The sequence below is a fragment of the Penaeus monodon genome, chromosome 11 (assembly GCF_015228065.2).
Source record: "Penaeus monodon isolate SGIC_2016 chromosome 11, NSTDA_Pmon_1, whole genome shotgun sequence".
Classification (NCBI taxonomy): Eukaryota; Metazoa; Arthropoda; class Malacostraca; order Decapoda; family Penaeidae; genus Penaeus; species Penaeus monodon.
The window spans coordinates 17,438,460-17,458,642 of NC_051396.1; the positions used below are offsets into that span (position 1 = coordinate 17,438,460).

Consider the following 20,183-nt stretch of genomic DNA (forward strand, 5'->3'; position numbering starts at 1 on the left):
CTTCCACTCTACCAAACACTATCTCATCCTCCTAAACTACCACTCGGCCAGCCCCTACCATCGCCATTGCACGCCCGCCCGACCAGACGCGCGGGCGTGAGGCGAGGGCGCGAGCATTCCCCTCACGCTGAAGTAAGCAACTACAATGGACGAGCGTGGCCATACTATGAAGAATTTTTCGCTGGACGGCCACGACGTAAGAAGCTCGTGTTTTGTGAGTGCGAATGATCGGTGGGTGGCCCGGCCTGCGCCCAGGCCTTTGTTGCCTCTGTCCACACCCACTGTGTTGAGACATGGCCCTCTTCCCTCTCGGCCTCCCTCCTCTCTCCCTCGCTCTCTGTTTTCCTTTCTCGCTTCTCCCTCTTTCTCTTGTTTTTAACCTGGTCTCTTATTCTCTCTCTCTTTCTCTTTCTCTTTCTCTCTCCCTCCCCCTCCTTCTCCCTCTCCCTCTCCCTCTCCCTCCCCTCTCCCTCCTCCCCCCTCTCCCTCTTCTTTTTTCTCCGTCGCTTTCTCGTTCTCTCCCTCTCATAGTACCTTTTCTCTCTCTCCCTCTCCCCTCACCCTCCCTTTCTCTTTCCTCTTTGTTTTTAATTGCATCTGTATACTATATTTCATTACCATTATTGATATTTGTTGTTTAGTTGTTTGCACCGTTTTTCCGTCTCCCATTCTATTTTATCCATTTTCTCTTGTGATGATATGTGAAAGACGAAATGTTAATGAAAACCTGCTGTGGTGTAATTTGATGTGATGTCACTTTATTAATGTATGCAGACACATGCAGTAAGCATATTAACGTGTATGTTTCAAAAATATTTTCATCAATCTCGTATTTTTCTCATATGAAATGCAAACATTTAATGAATCATGTAGAGCATCGACCTTAAAAATCATAATTTCAGAATTCGAATCATTTTAGAAAATCGCGACAAAATAACATGACCCATGAGTAATTTTCGAGTCTCGAACCCCCCTCATAAATTTGTCAAAGTGCGTGCAAGCAGAGAGCAAGTTATCATCCGGTACTTTCCCCTTCCTGGACGCACTCCACCCCCCGTTCCATAATCCTCTGCCGCACTCCTAACCCTTTCAACACCCTTCATAAACTTAGCCCTGTCCAGCTCCCCCCGTGTCCCAACCCTTACATCTTTCCTGACCACTTTGCTTGCTTTTACCCTTTGCCCATATCCCCTCACAATCGCTCACAGAGGCGCGGATGACGCCCCCTCCCCTCCTCCTCCTCCTGCTCCTCCTCCTCCTCCTCCTCCTCCTCGTCCTCCTCCTCCTCCTCCTCCTCCTCCTCCTCTTCCACCTCTCCTCCTCCTCCTCCTCCTCCTCCTCTTCCACCTCTCCTCCTCCTCCCCTCCTAGTTTCCTCCTGCTCCTACCCCCTTCCTCCCCTCCTCCTCCTCCCCTTTCCCTCTCCTCTCCTGACATTCCAAACATTTGCAGTATTCGTGCATTTGCTTTTACTTGTTATTCCAAGTTTGCTCCCTCTCTGACTCCCCCTCCCCCCTTCTCCCCCCCTCTCTCTCTCTCTCTCTCTCTCTCTCTCTCTCTCTCTCCTCTCTCTCTCTCTCTCTCTCTCTCTCTCTCTCTCTCTCTCTCTCTCTCTCTCTCTCTCTCTCATCTGGTCCGCTCAGCTCACTCTTGACTCGCATGCCAGGGAGTACCCTACTCTATTTTTAGTCTCTTCTCTTCCCTTCCCTTCCCTTCCCTTCCCTTCTCTTCTCTTTCTTTCTCTCCCCCACCCCTTTTCCCTCACACCCTCTTGCCCTCCCTCCCTCCCTCTCACATTTAGTATTCCCTCCAATGGGAGATGGGGTGGGAGAGGGGGGAGACCAAGGGAGGCTTCGTACCTGCTCTTCGCACCTCTTTATTTGCTCGTCCGCCGCCGTTGCTCGTCCGCCGCGCCCTTTCGACGCCTTCCTTCGCGCGCGGAATGTGTGCGTCGGCGGAGGAAGGGCCTGTGCTAACTGTCCTCGGGCCCCACTGCCTCGCCTTCGTTTCGCTCTCCGAATCCGAGCACAGACACATGCTCTCTCTCTCTCTCTCTCTCTCTCTCTCTCTCTCTCTCTCTCTCTCTCTCTCTCTCTCTCTCTCTCTCTCTCTCTCTCTCTCTCTCTCTCTCTCTTCTCTCTCTCTCTCTTTCTCTCACGCACGCACGCACGCACCTCCCCTTCCCGGCCCGAGCAGCGCGCCCGCATCTGCCAGCAGCGCACGTCGCGACACTTTTAATGTCGGACGCCCGTGTGATGCTCGTGATTAATATTCGAGACCGCGCGAGGCAGGCTATGCATGAATAACTACAATCACAAGTTGGCAACCCACTCACCCAGAATCTCCCGTGGAGGGTCAGCTGTTATTTAGAGCGAACTCGGCTGCACTTGATCCGCGCCCTGGATGCTGTTTGAGCGCGGATGTTTGGAGGCGCGTCCGTCGGGGGCCGGCGGGCGGGTCCGGGTTCGGTGGAGGGCGTGATTGCTGGTGGAGCTGGTGATAGACGTGGTGGGGATGGAGGTGATGGTGGTGGTGGTGGTGAAGGAGGTAGAGGTGGTGGTGGAGGAGATGGAGGTGGTGATGGGAGAGGTGATGGTAGAGATGGAGTTGTTGGGGAAGAAGGTGGAGGTGGTGGTGGTGGTGGTGGTGGTGGAGTTGGGTGTTACTAATGGGTTGTTTGTTTTTTTTCGTCCTGGTATTTCGGAGTATTTTAAGGGGGAATTCTATGTCAGTGATCGCACGCGCTTCATCTCAAAGAATCGTCTATTTACAAAATTGCCGAAAGTATTCTTCAAACGGAACATTCACGCTACTTAACCTACTATTCTTGCCCTTTATTTTTCTCTTTTACAATATTTCCTAGATAATAACTCCCATATTTTTATATGTAAATAAATAACTCCCAAATTTAAGTTCTTTCTGTCAGATTCGAATACATGCTAAATTTACTTTTTTTCTTCATTTTATTCGCTCAAAATTTCTAATTAAATGTTGAAAGAGACCAAAGTCCTAATGATAAAATTCTTGCAATTTAGTGACTCCGAATTACTGCGGATAAACGAGAGAGAGAGAGAGGAGAGAAGAGAGAGAGAGAGAGAGAGAGAGAGAGAGAGAGAGAGAGAGAGAGAGAGAGGCGAAGAGAGAGGGGAGAAAGAGAAAGGGAGAGAGAGTGAGGAGAAAGAGAGAGAGAGTAAGACGAAAACCTTAGAGAGAGAGAGAAAAAAAAAATGAAGAGAGAGAAAAAAAAAAGTGCCAAAAATCGTGCATAGGTTGAAGAAGAATCTGTGATGTTGACATGTTAATCCTTCGCAGCGGCGGCCGAAGGGGTTCCGCACGCTTACGTCATCGGCGGGGTGCCTTCGCTGACTTCGCAGGGGCCATCACTTCCTCGGCGGGGGGCGCCTCTCCCCTCCTACCTTCGCCTCTCTTGCCAGAGTCCTCTCCTCCCTCTTCGCTTTTTTTTCTTCGACCCCTTTCTCTTCGTCTTCCGTTTTTCTTTTTTTTCTTTCTTTTTCTTTCTTTTTCTTTTTTTTCTCTTCGCTCGTCCTTTTCATTTTTTAATGTATAGTTTTTTTTTTCTTTCGTGTTCTTTTCCCTTTCCTTTTTTTCTTCGTCTTCTTCTTTTAAAAAATGCTTTTCTCCACCCTTCTCCCATTATTTTCTGCTTCCTTTCCCTCTTCCTTTCACTCCTCACCGCTTCTCATCTCCTCAATCTCTTCCTCCTTCCCCGTACTCTTTTTCCTTCATTCCTTTCTATTTCCCCTCTCCTTCTTCGCCTCTCTTTCTCCCTTTCTCTCTCCCCTCTTTCTCCCTTCCTCCACCCTTCTTTCTCCCTTCGCCTTGCTTTCTCCCTTTCTCCTCCTTTTCTGCCTTCTCTTTCTCCCCTCTTCCTTCCCGGACCTCCTCCGAACCGACTCGATCGCGTGCCGCTGTCGCTATCTCTGTCGCTGTCGCTCGGAAAGACTCCAGTCGTGAGCGGAGGGCGCGGCGTTCGTGGCGGCGTCGGCGTCGCAAAGAAAAGTGTCCAAAGGCCGCGCGTCACTGTGCGTCGCGGCGGCCGGACGACGAGGCTGCGAGACGAGGACGAGGGCCGAGAGGAGGTGGGTTTGGTCTCGGCGTCGTGGTATTCTTTTTCTTCTTTCTTTTTTTATTTACTTCTGATTTTTTCTTCTTCTTCTTTTTTCCTCCTTCCGACTCTTCTTCCTTTTCTTACTCCTCCTCCTCTTTTTCTTCTTCCTCCCCCTCTTTCTCCTCCTCCAGTTCCCCTGCGCGACTTCGGAGGGGGTGGGAGGCACGGGGTGAGGGACAGGAGGCGGGAGAGGCGGGGGCCGGGGAGGAGGCGCCGCCCCTCCTGCAAGATGCCATGTCTCCCGCCCTTCACCGCGAGGGGACGAGACCGGTTATTTGAGCGAATCTGCCTTCAATAAGCAGTTTCCTGTTGCAAACGACGTCTTCCTTTATCCGAGCCGGCATGGCGTGGCCTTAAAGAAGATACGCCTGTGTCCGGCGCGCGCCCCGCCACGCTCTGACGGACACGCCGGACGTCGCGGGACATGGGGACATCTCCGTAAGCGACTTTTGGCCGGCCAGGTGATAATAGCGCAGCGCCCGCCGAGCGCAGCGCCCGATCTGCGAGCCACTCCCGCCGGGACTGATGCGAAGCCGATATGAAAATGAACTTCCGAGCTATTTATGCCCCGATGGTTCTTTTGGGCCGCCGGGATAGCGCCGCGCGAGCGAGTCAAGTCGGCGAACTCCGCTAGGCTCATTCCGCCATCCCTCATGCCGGAGAAACGGCCTTAAAGCCCGCCGTGTGTGAGGGTGATAGGGGCCAATGTGCTCGCGGTGACCATATCCGGCGAAATTCCTTGATACCAATTCAGGGCTTACAACCTCAGCGACATTGTTGCGCCGTGATGCGGGGCGGTTGGCAACACTGCGCGGGTTCAAGAAGCAAGAGGGGTTCATTTGCTTGGCGCTTTTGTTTTGCTTTACTTGTCTGTATTATTCTTTTAATTGCGTCTTCAACTTTGCTGCTGCTTGGAATTTGCTCCGACTTTTTTATTATGAACGCGGGAAGCAATTGTTTTCTCACTCATAATTTTTCGCGTTTTGTTTGTTTGTTTTGAGAAGATTTTGTTTGGTTTCGGATCTTTTCATGCGTGCTGTTTGTGTATGTTCATTTCTTTTTTGTACACAAAGAATATTATGAAATCTTGGATATATAATTTATGGGTGTAATGGATACAGGAATAGAAAAAATGGAATAAAAGAGAATATGTACATGAATATCTTCGTTTTATGAAAAGCAATCAAACAAGAAAAGAAAGGATTTTCCTCAAAGGAAATCCTTTCGATCCTAGTACAACGTTCCCCGCTTCCTATTTTTCTCCCTCTTGCTGATTAATCTGAGGAAATCGGCGATGAGCGTATCAGGCACATAAGCCGAGTGCCAGTCACAGGGCGAGGTGTGCCATGCCCTCTTCCACCTGCCGATATTATTGGCACTCGCGTCGCCTTCAGCACATCAGCGTCTGCTCTCGCCAGCCCACCGGAAATCACATTTGTTTCATTTTAGATGAAGAAACATGTGTGTATATATATATATTTTCTTTCCCCTTCGAAGGCAAAATATTTAATTTCAAGTTGGCGATCTTAAAAAGGGAAGGTCCGGCAAAAGAATGAGGAAAATGTATTGTTTTGTTGGCAGCGCAGTGAAGGCTCGCGCGCTAACGTACGCTTGTCGATGCTCAGCCGTCAGGGCCGTGATGCATTATGGGAAACGAACCACTCGCCCCATGTGCCCCACGCAACATGGCGGGACGATAGACGAAATAATGACCCCTTATTTTCCCACCCTTCTTTTCTCGTCTTTTTTTTACGGGCCTTTTGTTAATGGTTCGGATGTTTCTTTTTTTCTGTATGGGAAGAGAGAAGGAGAAAACACGGTAGTTCTGTTTTATCTGTTTCTCTTCCTCTTCCTGTTTGTCGTCTCTCTCTCTCTCTCTCTCTCCTCTCCTCTCTCTCTCCTCTCTCTCTCCTCTCTCTCTCTCTCCTCTCTCTCTCTCTCTCCTCTCTCTCCTCTCTCTCCTCTCTCTCCTCTCTCTCTCCTCTCTCCTCTCTCTCCTCCCTCCTCTCTCTCCTCTTTCTCCTTCCTCTTCATCCTGCTCTCTCCTTCTTTGTTTTTCTTAAAAGACGTGGTTATTCATTATCCCGCTTTTCCCTTCGTGCCTGCCCGGCGATAATTTCCACGAGGAAGGGGAGCCCGGACGCCCGAAGAGACGGATGAGTGTGTTGACTTAGCACTTCATACATTACCATGCATCACCCTCTTGCCATGCAATTACAGCTACTTACGGCCATGCAACAGCACCCAGCCAGCAAGCAAGAAAGCAAACAGACTCGGGGGGGGGGGGAAGATAGCTAATTGTCAAGAGTATTATCATTTCATTCTTATAATGATATTTTTTCTCTCTCTCTCTTGGTGTGTGTGTGTATTCTCAATATCTGATGGATGGAAAAAATAAAAGACTGAAGATAATTTAGCTGTTGCATAGATAAGCGAGCGGAGGCATGTAATGACCCCGCCACGCGTGTATCGTGACCGAGAAGATGGCGCATAAAAACTCGGGTCTTATCACGCCATCAATCATGAAAACTGATATTTGTGTAGAGCTGATGTCCGTGTCGGCGCAGAACCGCTGTATTAGGCGCAGCGATATTAATGTCTGGAATACGGACTTTTTTTCATCTTCCTGGGGGGGGGGGGGGTGAGTGCTGAGTATGAGGTCGGGCGCGTGAGTCGCGTGCATGGGCACTGCAGCACTGCACAGGCGGGAGATATGCGACATGAATACAGTGTGCATTCATAATGTATACGTACGTAAAAACACGAAAATGCAAACACATAATCGTACACACACACACACACATACACACACACACACACACACACACACACACACACACACACACACACACACACACACACACACACACACACACACACACTCAAAAAAACAAAAAAAAAAACTGACTATACACACGTCTTCGTTGATTAACATGAAAGGATTCCGCGTGTTGCAACTTTGAAGCTTATTTTTAGGGTCTCTCTCTCCCCAAGTGTCACGTTAAGCTACAAAGTTTCGCTCTCGGTGGGGCCACATTCCGGATTTGAATAATGTAGAACCATTAAGTACAAGGGAAAAATCAAAACAAAACTGTTGTTTTTATCTAAGAGATCTTTGGCGTCCGGATGAGGTGTGGAATTTTATTTTGAGAGATAATTGTGATAATAGGGTTTAAGATCGATAAAACAGACAGTCCTTTCAAAACGTACATATTTGTGATAAACTTGGTAGATATGTAAGTAGAGAGGATTATGGTGATCCATGTTTTAAAAATATATTGATAAATAGTATATGGGTGTGATGAAATAAAACACTTGGAGTTACTTATGATCAGATTTTTTAAAAAGTAGACAAATCCCTTATTGTTAATATATATATATATACATATATATATATATATATATATATATATATATATATATATATATATATATATATATATATATATATATATATATTGCGATTACTCAGAAACCTCTCATTATTTGGAGTCTTTTTGCGAAAACGATCTAAAGATACACACACAACACATCACACGAGCTCACGCACACGCACACACACATACGTACACTTCCCCGCCCTCCCACAGCCACGCTTTCCAGTGGCCTTCGTGCGGGCGCGCGTTGCCACCGCGTCAGGGAACCCGGGCTTCTTCAATCAGCCGAATAAACAGCAGCTACAACTTTTTTCTGCTTCCTTCCGCAAGTTTTCATCCATGCAAGCCACTTCTCCTTATCGAATATTCGAGATTATTTGTCTAACGCAAAGATACATTATTTTTCATCGTCTCTGTGTGTCGGGGGCGCTTCAGACAACGAAGGGGAGAGTCGGCCTTATCAATTAGCGTTATTCTTCTTCGCGCTGGCCTTGTGAGACCGCGGATCTTATCAGGGAAAGGAATTTCTCTCTCCGTTCCTGCATAAAGATGGAAGTACGAGAAAGTGGTTTATTTATACGCATTGAATACATAATTCATGACTGCTATGTGTATTTACCTGTGAATGTGCTGTAGGCTGCACTTGCGTGTGTGGGCGCTCGATAATATTCTTACTTATGCATGCACAAGTATGCGTGTATCACCTGCACTATTTGTGACCGTAAATCTATATGATTCGTACATCGATGGAGAATTCGTTCGATAATTACCGTCGCCACCAGTCCTGGGGACGACGGGGCTGCAGCGGCTCGGTCGCCTCCCCCTTCTTCTTCCTCTTCCTTCCCCCGTCCTCCTCCCTTCCTCCTCGTCCTCCTCCTCTTCCCCCCGTCTCCCCCCCCCCCCCGCGGGATTCGGGTTCCTGTCGCCGGCGTTCGGGGCAAGACCTACTCTCTGCGCTCCTTAACAAGCCTTATGGGAGGGATGGAGTGAGTGTTTTAGGTATATTAAAAGTGTGTGTGTGTGTGTGTGTGTGTGTGTGTGTGTGTGTGTGTGTGTGTGTGTGTGTTCGTACCTGTTTGAATTTGCATGGCTCTTTGTGCTGTCGCATATAGGTGTATGCGTGCAAGTTTGTATGTATGCATTCGCGTGTGCGTGCGTGCGTGCGCGTACATGCGTGTGTATGCGTGTGAGTGCATGTGCGTGTGTGAGAGCGTGTTAGCGTGACGTAGTAATGACCCGGTGTAGCAGGATCGAGACAAAGGGGTCTGCTACACTCCAGCGCCCCCTTGGGAGTTCAGGAGGGACTTAGGAATTCACGGACTGTTTTCTTTTAATTTCCCGGGGCGATACCGTGCAGGCGACGCTCCGGGCCCCCGCCACGCCACCCAATCTCCGGGCTTCGCTCACCTGCTTCACGTTTTCATTTTTGCCTCGCGAGTTCTTCGGCCTTCCTTCCTTCTTTTTCTTCCCTCTCTCTCTCTCTTTCTCGCTCTGGCTCTCGCTCTTCCCCCCTCTCCCTCTCCTTCGCTTTCTCTCTATTTCTTTCTCTCTCTCCCTTTCTCCCTCCCTCCCTCCCTCTTCCTCTCTCTTCCTCCCCCCCTCCCCTCTCTCTCTCTCTCTCTCTCTCTCTCTCTCTCTCTCTCTCTCTCTCTCTCTCTCTCTCTCTCTCTCTCTCTCTTTTCATTAGTTCCGACATAGGTATTGTGTATTGTACCCCCCCCCTCCCTCTCACGTGATCAAAGGGCGGGCGTCTCCCTCCCCAGGCAGCGGCTGTGATTGCGACGGGCGCCGTGTTTAAGCTCTCGGTCCGGCCGCGTTTTTCCATACTGCTTGAAGCGTTTGGGTCCCGCGTCTCGAGTCAGAGGAACTTGTCGGGGCCGTTAAAAGCGCACCTAACAGACCTGATTTTTCTATTCGACACCGCGCCGGGGGAGGAGGAAAAAAGCAGCTGCGTTCCGTACGAACACTTCTCGATAATTAGGTGTTGCTCGAAGGGAACGGCTCGGGTAGGGGTTTTTGTTGTTGTTGTTGTTATCAACATCACCAACTTCATCTTTATTATCCATGATCATTACCATCACATCATCATCATCATCATCATTATCATTATCACCTTCATCATCATCATTATTGTTATTATATGTAAGTTGATACTGGATGATAGACTATGATTCTCTTGTATAAAAGTGTGACGCCATAATCCTTTGTAAATAATATTTGATGCGAGACGCTTCGTCATAAAGGTCGATTTCCTTATCTTATCGCTTCGTAAATTGACCCTTCTGTATACTACTTGACACATAGCAGCAATGAATAATAACACAAGGGGACATGTTGTTTGCTCTGAACACCTTCTCTTCTCTCGAAATCAGAGCACGGTATGAGATGTGAAGTGTATTTATGTTGATATTTTTACTGCCCTCTCTCTCTCTCTCTCTCTCTCTCTCTCTCTCTCTCTCTCTATTTATATATATCTATCTTTTACTATGTCCATCTCCCTGTCCGTTTCTCTCACTCTCTCTGTCTCTTCCTCTTCCTCCCCCTCCTTTCCCCTTCCACCCCAACTCCCTCCTTCACTCACTCACTCTCTCCGTCTCTCTCTCTCTCTCTCTCTCTCTCTCTCTCTCTCTCTCTCTCTCTCTCTCTCTCTCTCTCTCTCTCTCTCTCTCTCTCTCTCTCTCTCTCTCTCTCTCATCTCACTCATTCACTCAATTTCCATCACATTCCTCTTTCTTTTTCTCTCTTACTTTCGGTTACACCCCCCTCTTTTTCTTTCTATCGCACACACATAAACAGATATACTCATCTAGGAGAAAAAAAAGTAAAAATGAAAAATTTTCCCCGATAAAAATACATATGGTTTCCCACCCACCCCCCTTTTTTTGGGGGGGGAGGGGAGAGGGGACAGGGTATCCGTATAACGTTTATTTTTCTTATTTATTTTTCTCCGCCCGCATGCATTAAATATTAGGCGCGCGTTGAAAAGGAAAGAATAAACAGGAAGGAGGTATTTTAATTCGTCTTTTCTTGCCCGAGATCTCTGATGTTAGATTCTTTTTTCCCTTTCTTTCTCTATCTCTTTCTCTCTCTTTTTTTATACCTTCTTTATCCTCTTTCTTCCTCTCGAGTGGGCCGACTGGGGGAGGTGGGGTGGGGGAGAGGAGGACCACGTAGATTGCTTATTATTATTCATGTTCTTCAGTGTAAACATCTACCGGAGAGTCGAGTGTTCACAGGTGAGAGGCACCCCTACCCCTCCCCGTCTTTCGACCTTCCCCTCCCCCTCCCCGGGTGGTGACTGACACCTGGAGAGAGGGAGAGGCGTGGTGTGGGGAGGGGGGGGAGGGAGCGCTGGAATCAGGAGGGGGGAAGTGGGGGTGGGGAGCAAGACGAACGTGGGCACAATAACTGCCTCGGAGGAAGACACGTTAATTCGCTTATCAATAAAATGTTGCCATCTGGTGTTCGCCGAGTTAAGGGGGCGAGGGAGAGGGGGAGGGGGACACAGTGCAGAAGCTAGCATTGTCGACTGGCAACAAAAAGTCGACTTTCGAGGGAAGACAGCGCGCTAATGAAGGATCCTCTTCTTTTTAAATCGGGTTTGAATGCCCATTAGAAGGAATTATTTGCTGTGATATGGGGGTCATATTTCTTTTTTTTCATATTCTTCTTTTTTTCTTTCTTTTTTTTGGGGGGAGGGGGGTTGGGGGAGGCAAAAGCTGAGGGGGAAGGAGGAGGGAGAGAGGGACAGAGGGAGGAGGGGGTAGAAGGGGAGAAGGAGGGAGGGAGTGAATTATGTTATTGAACTGGCGTCCTTCCATCGTTACATATTTTTCTCATGGATTTTTATTAGTAGCGTTGCCTGTAATTATTATCGAAAGTCTATTGGGGATCTATATCATTTTCACAACGACACGCGATCCAGGTTTCGAAAATACGACACGCCTAATCCATCGACAACCTCCTTGAAATTAAAATTGTCCCCCCCCTCCTCCTCCCCCTCCTTTTTCTCTCCCTTTGCAAAGTTCGAAAATACAAAATAACAGGTTCTTCTTCCCCCACAGAAGAAAGATGTATGAAATAATTTTAAAAGAAAGTAAGGGAGAGAGAGAGAGAGAGAGAGAGAGAGAGAGAGAGAGAGAGAGAGAGAGAGAGAGAGAGAGAGAGAGAGAAATACAGAGAGAGAGAGAGAGAGAGAGAGAGAGAGAGAGAGAGAGAGAGAGAGAGAGAGAGAAAGAAAGAAATACCGAGAGAGAGAGAGAGAGAGAGAGAGAGATAAATACCGAGAGAGAGAGAAAAAAAAGAGAGAGAGAAAAGATAAATAAATATAAGAATCGTATCGGCCGCGGCCCTTCGGTATTCTTCGCGCGCCGACGCTGAACTCCGAGACCCGAGGAAGGACCGTGATGAAAACGGCAAACGGAAGACAAAAACCGGGAAGGATAAAAACCAGGAAGGAGAAAGCCCATGAATTATCCAAGTCATGCGCCTCCCCCCCCCCCAATCGACACCCCCCCGTCTTCCCCCTCAGCCTCCTTCCGTGACCCCCCCCCCCCTTCCCGCGATCTCTTCTTCCTCCTCGTCCTCCACCTCCTCCCGTTTCGTCTTTTCCTCTTTTTCTTCTCATCCTCTTCCAATTCCTCCTCTTCCTTCGTCGTCTTTTCTTCTTATTATTATTATTAGTAGTAGTAGTAGTAGTTTTATTATTATTGTTGCTGTTGTTGTTATTATTATTATTATTATTATTATTATTATTATTATTATTATTATTATTATTATTATTATTATTATTATTATTATTATTATTTCTCTCCTCCTTTCTCTCTCCCTATCCTCTTCTCTTCTCCTTATTCTTCATTACTCCTCTCCTCATCTTCATATCCTTTATCGTCTCCTCCTCTCTCCTCCTCCTCCTCCTCCTCCTTCCTTCCTTCTCCTCCTCCTCCTCTCCTCCTCCTCTCCTCCTCCCTCCTCCTCCCCTCCTCCTCCTCCTCCTCCTCCTCCTCCTCCTCCTCCTCCTCCTAACCCTATCCAAAATTATCCAACACTGCAGAGGTTGGCTGGAGCTACACTTACTGATTACTTGGCTGGGATTAATATGACCTTGCTATGATTGGGATTAATTACCTAAGAAAGGGATTAAGCGAGAGAAAGGGGAGAGCGGGAGGGATGGGGAGAGGGGAGAGAAAGAGGTCGTTCGAAGGGGGATGGGAAGGATGAAATTACGGCTCCCGCGACAGGGATGGACGACCTTATGCCCAGGAGGAATAAGGCCCTGGCCGGTGTTTGTTCCTCCCGGCCAGAGAAAATTGCAGGTTCCAGGTTGCGTTCGAGAGATGGGCACCGATGAGGAACCCGGAACAAGTGAGGCGGGATTAACAGTTCATTATTTCGTGATTAAAGGATGTGTTTGCGTGCCCCCTTCGTCCGCTGGTTTCTCTTTGTCTTTTGTTTTCTTTTTTTCTCTCTCTCTTTCTTTCTCTGTCTCTTTTCATTTAGTATATCGCACTCTCTCGCTCTCTCTCTCTTTTCTGTTCGCTCTTCTCCTCTTCTCTCCTCCTCCTCCCCCCTCCTCCTCCTCCCTCCTCTCTCTCTCTCTCTCTCTCCTCCTCATCGTCCTCTCTCCCTTCTCTCTCTCTCTTTCGTTCGAGATGGCCCTTGGACCTCGCTACATCAGGTCGATTACGTCCAAGTTATCGTGCATTAAGGATGTTTGCAGTGCCACCTCAGTGCGCTGGTTTAGTCATTGAGATACCTTGTTTAATTACTCTCTTTTTAATTGTACTCTTCATAGTTATCGCACTCTACTCGCTTGACAATTCGTCTGTTTCTCTGCTTCCTTTCCTACGCTCCTTCCCTATTCCCTTCTCGCTTCGCTACCTCTCGTCTCTCATCTTCTTCTTCATTTCTTCTTCTTCCTCTTTAATCTCTCTCTTCTCTTTTCTCTCTTCTCTTCTCTCTCTTCGCCGAAGTTTAAGCAAAGGTCCGATCGGAATTTGCATACACGAGAGCCAAATGAAGAGAAGGAAGTGCAAAACTCAGAATAGAGAAAGTTTAGGAAAATTAGTCAGACCGAAAGATTGTCGTAAGTTAATGTGATAGTGAAGTAAATGTGTGTCGTTTACTGGTCTTACCTTATCATTGTAAGTCATTTACCTAGTTACCTTTTATTGCTTATCCATCTGTTATTATTGTTATTTCGTTTCATTTTAAATCAGTATATTATTATTTATATCTTTTTATAATGCTATATTGTTTGCCTTCATACCTTTTTATTAATATCATCATAATCAAATCAAACGTTATATAACATGGAAGGGAGCTTGTGTGTGTGTGCGTGTGTATGCGTGTGTGTGTGTGTGTGTGTATTATATATATATATATATATATATATATATATATATATATATATATATATATATATATATATATATATTCCTCCCAAAAGCGATTTTATTATTTCTACGTCATTCTCGAAAATGTAAATTATATTATATTTTGTTCATCATTTCAGTTTCTACGACTTTTAATGCTTTTGAGTGATCATAGTGTATGTGTTCAGTTAACGTATTTGATCGGCCGATGGTGAATTTTCACTTCGTTTGTCATGGTTACGGTTTATTGCTTTTTATTCTTGTTTTTTTATCTTTATCTTTATTATTGTGATAATGCTTATAATTATATTGTTATTGTTGTTGTTTTTGTTATTATATTTGTTATTATCAGCTTGCTTATTTCCTCATTGATTTTTTTTTTTTCATTTATCCATTTTTTCGTTTATCTATGTATGTATCCATTCATTCAATTTAGCTTTATTATTTTTCAGATATGGTTTGTTATATATTGGAACTGCCTGATGTTTTTTTTAAGTGTCCATAAAAACAACACTCTCTTCTTGAAATATTTATGGTTATGGTAATGAGAATGGAAGGGAGACAGAGACAGACAAATAGACAGTCAGTCAATCAGTCAGTCAGTCAGTCAGTCAGTCAGTCAGGCAGACAGACAGACAGACAGACTGACTGACTGACTAACAAGGATAGAGACAAGAAAAGACAGACTCAGAGCGTGAGAAAAAAGAAGAAGAGGGAGGGTGAGAGGAAGAGAGAGAGAGCGAGTTAGAGAGAGAGTTAGAGAGAGAGTTAGAGAGAGAGAGTGAGAGAGAGTGAGAGAGAGAGAGAGAGAGAGAGAGAGAGAGAGAGAGAGAGTGAGAGTGAGAGTGAGAGGAGAGAAGAGAGAGAGAGAGAGAGAGAGAGAGAGAGAGAGAGAGCCTTTCGCAGGTGGGAGAGAGGCATCCCCGCGGTCGGTTTCTTTTCGCTCCCATTACAACTTGGTCGCCGATCTGTTTTAATTGCAGCGAGCCAACCGAAGCGGCGAACAAGTCCTGAACTGAGATACTAACCCCCTTAACTCCCTTTTCAACGCTTTTTCCCCTCTCTTCCCGTTTTCCTCTTCCCGTTTTCCTCCTCCCTCTCTTTCTCCCTTTCCCCCTTGCCCTATCTCTCCCTTCCTCTTTTCCGTGTCCGCTTCCTCCCCCTTGTCCCCTTGCCTCTTCCCTCTCCTCTTCCCATTCTCCTTTTCCCTCTATATCTTCCTCAGTCTCCTTCCTTGCCCTCTTTTCGCCTCCCTCGCTTCCTCCCTTTCCTCCTCCTCCTTTTCCCTTTTCCCCCTTACCTCTTTCCCATATCCCTATCTCATCCCCATTCTTAATCCTCCCTGATCACCCCTGCCCTCCATCCCCCCTCCCCCTTTCCCCACCCCCTCTAACTTCCCCACCCCTCTCCCCCCCCTCACGCCCTGAACACCCCTGGACCCTCCCCCCCCCACACTTTGAACACCCCCTTGAACGCGCCTCCATCTCAAGATTGTGTTCAGTCGTTCACATGAGGCAATTTGGTGGTACGTCAACTGCGTTCGGCTAATGACCGCGGCATGAAGGTAATTACGGAGGAGGGTAATTCTACTTGTCAGGACTGCCTCTTTGTGTTGTGTGGGCCGGACGAGGGGTCGAGGGGGGGGGGTGAGGGAGGGGGACAGATGAAGGGATAGGTGAGGGAGGGTTGGAGGAAAGGAAGGAGTGATGGTGACGGAGGGGGAAGGGGGAGGAAAGAGTGATGGAGGGGAAAAGGGTTGGGGATAAGGTGGAGGGCATAGAGGGTGAGAGAGGGTTGGGGAGAGGAGGCGAGGGGAGGGCAGCTCTATGGGACGGGGATTACGAGGAAGATAGCAAGGAAAATAATACGTAGGTAGTTTCTTAAGTACGCGTAGAACCGTGGTTAATGACCGGTAGAGAACACTATTACATATTGTTAGTGGCGGTGGAGACGGGGGGGGGTGGAGGGGAAGGTGGAACATAACATGCAAAGTGGTTAGCGGAGAGATATATAATAACAGGTGATGTTATTGTAGAGTGGGGGGTAGGGGCGGTTGTAGTAGTTAAGGGACCCACAGCAGGTGAATCCATGGGCGTCCCTCAGGCCCGAAAGGGGCCCCTGAATAAAAGTAGGGGATTCTCGTATTTAAAAGGGGAGGATAAAACCCTACCTTTTAATTCACTAGCTCGCAGATCGTCTGAAATAAAAGAATAGATTTTGCCGGAGCACGAGCGCGGTAGATTTCACCCAAGTACTGTATGAGCTGATTTTGCCAGAGTACTGTATTTTACTACATTATATACATTTTGCTGTTGTCTCTTTGTGTGTCTGCAATTGCTTCCCAAACCAGAGATCCTGCGTTCGCATCCTCGGTTGATGTTAACAAGAATATATGTAGCGGTTTTCCTGCGTGGCTGAAATTTAGCAAGCATTCCGTGTGAAAGAGAAATGATCAGCTGGCGTCCCCCGCGGTCACGCCGATGGCAGCATCACCAGCGAAAGTGACCGGAGTGAATAAGTGAAGAGTTGAATAATCAGTACTGACGGGGGCGGGGGGGGGGATGATGCCGACTTTCGCCTCTGTATTTTTATTTGTTTCTCTTTCGTTTGCTCTTTCTCTTTCCCTTCTCTCTCTCTCTCTTTTGTTCTTTTCATTTTTCTTTTGTTCTCTTCTCTTTTCTTCTCTTCTCTTTTCTTCTCTCCTCCTCTCCCTCTCTAATCTCTCTCTCTCTCTCTCGCTCTCTCGCTCTCTCGTGCGCCCTCTTCTCTCTCTCTCTCTCTCTCTCTCTCTCTCTCTCTCTTCTCTCTCTCTCTCTCTCTCTAATCTCTCTCTCTCTCTCTCTCTCTCTCTCTCTCTCTCTCCTCTCTCTCTCTCTCTCTCCTCTCTCTCTCTCCTCTCTCTCTCTCTCTCTCTCCTCTCTCTCTCTCTCTCTCTCTCTCTCTCTAATCTCTCTCTCTTTCTCTCTCTCTGGCATTTTATTTAAATTTCTGTCGATATGTGTATCCCTCTGGTTTGATTAGTACGCCTTGCCTTAATTACTGTGCATTTCATTTTTATGCCGCAAATTATGCCTTCAAGTAATTATTATTCTCCTGTCTTTTTTTTTCATCATTCTTTCTCTTCTTCTCTTCCTTGACATCAATTTCGCCCCCATTATAACCGATTATCACCTGATACCCATTATCCTCATTGTGATTACCAAAGATTATACACTCACGATACATTATCTAATTGATAGCCCGGATAGATAAGCATAATTTGCGTTTTGCAGTTCGAATTTATATTCCTCGACGATGTTATCACTAAGGCCGTTATAATTTTCGCTTTCATGGCAGGCGAATAACACATCACTTGAATAAGTGAACGCAAGCTGACAAGCGGCGCTGCGGTGACGAGTGGGTGGGGCAGGGGGAGTGGGTGGGGCAGAGGAGTGGGTGGGGCAGGGGGAGTGGGTGGGGCAGAGGGAGTGGGTGGGGCAGGGGGAGTGGGTGGGGAATGGGTGGGGCGAGGTTTAGGGAAGGGAGAGGGGAGTGGGTGGAATAGGGGGAGCGGGTGGAGCTGGGGGAGGGGAAGAGGCAGGAGGGACTTAGGAAGTGGGGGATGGTGTCTGTGGGAGGTGGTTGAACGAAGGCTGACAGGGAGAAATAATGATGGATAAAAGAGGAGAGATTTTTTTAAGGGGTTTATGTGAGAGAGAGAGAAAGAAAGAGAGAGAGAGGGAGAGAGAGAGGGAGAGAGAGAGAGAGAGGGAGAGAGAGAGAGAGAGAGTGAAGGAGAAAGGAAAAGAAAGGGACAGACAGACAGACAGACAAACAGAGAGAGAGTTAGCAGGTGGCCAAGGTAAAGTTGGATGTGAAAGGAAAGTGAAGCGGAATCAAGTTAGGTAAGAAGGGTCGAGGAGAAGGAAAAGAAAAAAAAAACGAACATGAGATAGAAAGAGACAGAGAGAGTGAGAGAAAATTAAAAACAAAGATAGAGATACGAGATTTAAAAAAAAAATAGAGAAATCGTAGAGAGAGAAGATAAAATAGAGACAAAGACAGAGAAAACGCGAATGAGACAAAGAAAGAAAAGAGGGGGCGTTGGGGGAGGGGAAGGGGGGGATAGGATAGAACGGGGAGGTGGACGAAGGAGCATGAATAAATGAACCGTCACACACAACACTGCAAGGACTCGAAAATTACAGAGTGCTTTGTTGTAGGGGCGAACGGGCGATGGTATTTGCATATTTTAGGTGGTAGACGCTCTGCCGCTGCCGCGCGTCCCGTGGATGCGTTGGGAGACTGTTTCGAAACCGGGTTCGAAACAGTGGGTTCGTTGGCGCGGAACCTTTTTCGTTCTCGTGGGTCAGGGAAGAGGGTTATCTTTTCGTTATTAATGAACAACTGCGTGCGTAAGATTGCTGCTGTTTTTTTTTCTTTGCTTTTTTTTTGAGACACAAGGTATGTTCTTTAGAAGTGACGAGGGTTTTTTGCTGTTTCCGCGTGTGAAAGCGGGTGATTACCTGTTACTTGTGATTACCTGTCGCTGAAAAAAGGGGAAAAGGTAAAAAATAATAATTATATGGTAATACATACCCTGAGTGAAGGCCTGATAATGACAAGGAATGCCTTTGAATATTGATTAAGGTCCTTGTAAAATATGACAGCACATTAGGAGTCCAGTTACGTTAACGCCGTGGGGCGTCATTTAGGTAATTGCTTAGTTGTGTTATGCAACAATCCGCAAGTGGAAATGTTGCATCATCTTGCATTCCTTTCTAGTTCGTCAGTGACACGTGAAAGATGGCATAGGAAAGACGACACTCGAGAAATGACAAAGATAAGATGACCTGTGGGAGATGAGACACGTTCAGAAAACGACACACGAAAAAGGACACGAAAGATGACACGCAGAGCTGACACCCAAAGAGAACACACGAAAGATGGCACAGAGAGATAACACAAGAGAAGACACACGCGAAATAACAAAAGATGCACACAGAAGAGCCGACGACACGCGAAAGATAACACACACACAAACGGCGACGCAGAACACGAACACGAAAAATAACACACAGTAGATAACACCCGAACACCCCCCACCCACCCCTTCCCCCATGTTCTCCTCCTCCTCCCTCCTCCCCCCTCCTCTAAAGGGGAGGTTTCCCTAGCCTCTTCACAACCTCTTTTGGACTGTTCCTTATCGCGTCCCCCCCTCCCCCCTCCTCCCGAAGTGTCCCCAAGTGTGTCCTAACCTCACTCGCCCCTCGTGTGTCCTCTGTTTACGTCCGGTCGTCTCGCGGGTCCTCCTTCCCCGGTGTCTGTCGCGGGCCTTCTGTGTCTTCACAACTGACTCTGTTTTTCATTTTCTCTCTCTGTCTCTCTCTCTGTTTCTGTGTATGTCTGTCTGTTTCTGTCTAATTCTCTCTTTCGGTTAATCTCTTTTTTTTTCTTTTTTTTCTTTCTTTTTCTTTCTCTCTTGCTTTTCTTCTCTCTCTCTCTCTCTCTCTCTCTCTCTCTCTCTCTCTCTCTCTCTCTCTCTCTCTCTCTCTCTCTCTCTCTCTCTCTCTCTCTCTCTCTCTCTCTCTCTCTCTCTCTCTCTTCTTTCGTCTTCTTTGTCGATTTGTCGATGGGGATTTATGTATCTGTCTGTTTGTTTTCCCCAATCTTTCCTCCTTCCTCGTTCATTTCTTTTCCATTCCCTCACCTCTCTCCTCATTCTCTTCTCACCCTCACGCCTCTCCTTTACACCTCTGCTTCTTCTCCCTCACACCTCTGCTTCCTCTCCCTCACACCTCTGCTTCTTCTCCCTCACATCTCTCCTCCCTCAGACCTATGCTTCTTCTCCTTAACACCTCTCCGTTTTCTCCCTCACATCTCTCCATCTTCTCCCTCACACCTCTGCTTCTTCTCCCTCACACTTTCCTCGCAATGGAGGTTTTGTTCCTTGCAGCGGGGTCGCAGGAGAGATTTCGGAAATAGGCCATTTCCTATTTATTCCATAATGATGATGATGATGAAATGGATCCAAGAGACATGTTTTATTCATGTTCTCGCGACCTCGATGGCGCGGATCATCAGTGTGCAGCTCTTTTGCTTTATTCTTATTTTCTTTTTGTTTTTTTTTCTGTCGTCAAATGTAGGCGTGGATATTTCTGTAGACTTGGAGATTCTGAGTGAGTATGGTGGTGGTGGTGGTGGTGATGGTGAAGATGATGGGGGTGATGGTAATAATGATGAGGGGGAGGAGGAGGAAGAGGATGGTGATGATGGTGGTGGTGGTGGTGGTGGTGGTGGTGATGGTAATGATGATGAGGGGGAA

The 20,183-nt window shown here is 47.1% G+C and overlaps 1 protein-coding gene across 1 annotated transcript in view; it reads left to right on the forward strand.

Moving 5' to 3' along the window:
• LOC119578780 (nucleolysin TIA-1-like) overlaps positions 1-20,183 on the forward strand; it is a 151,210-nt gene that overhangs the window by 99,143 nt on the left and 31,884 nt on the right. The gene's annotated exons all lie outside the window — the stretch shown is intronic.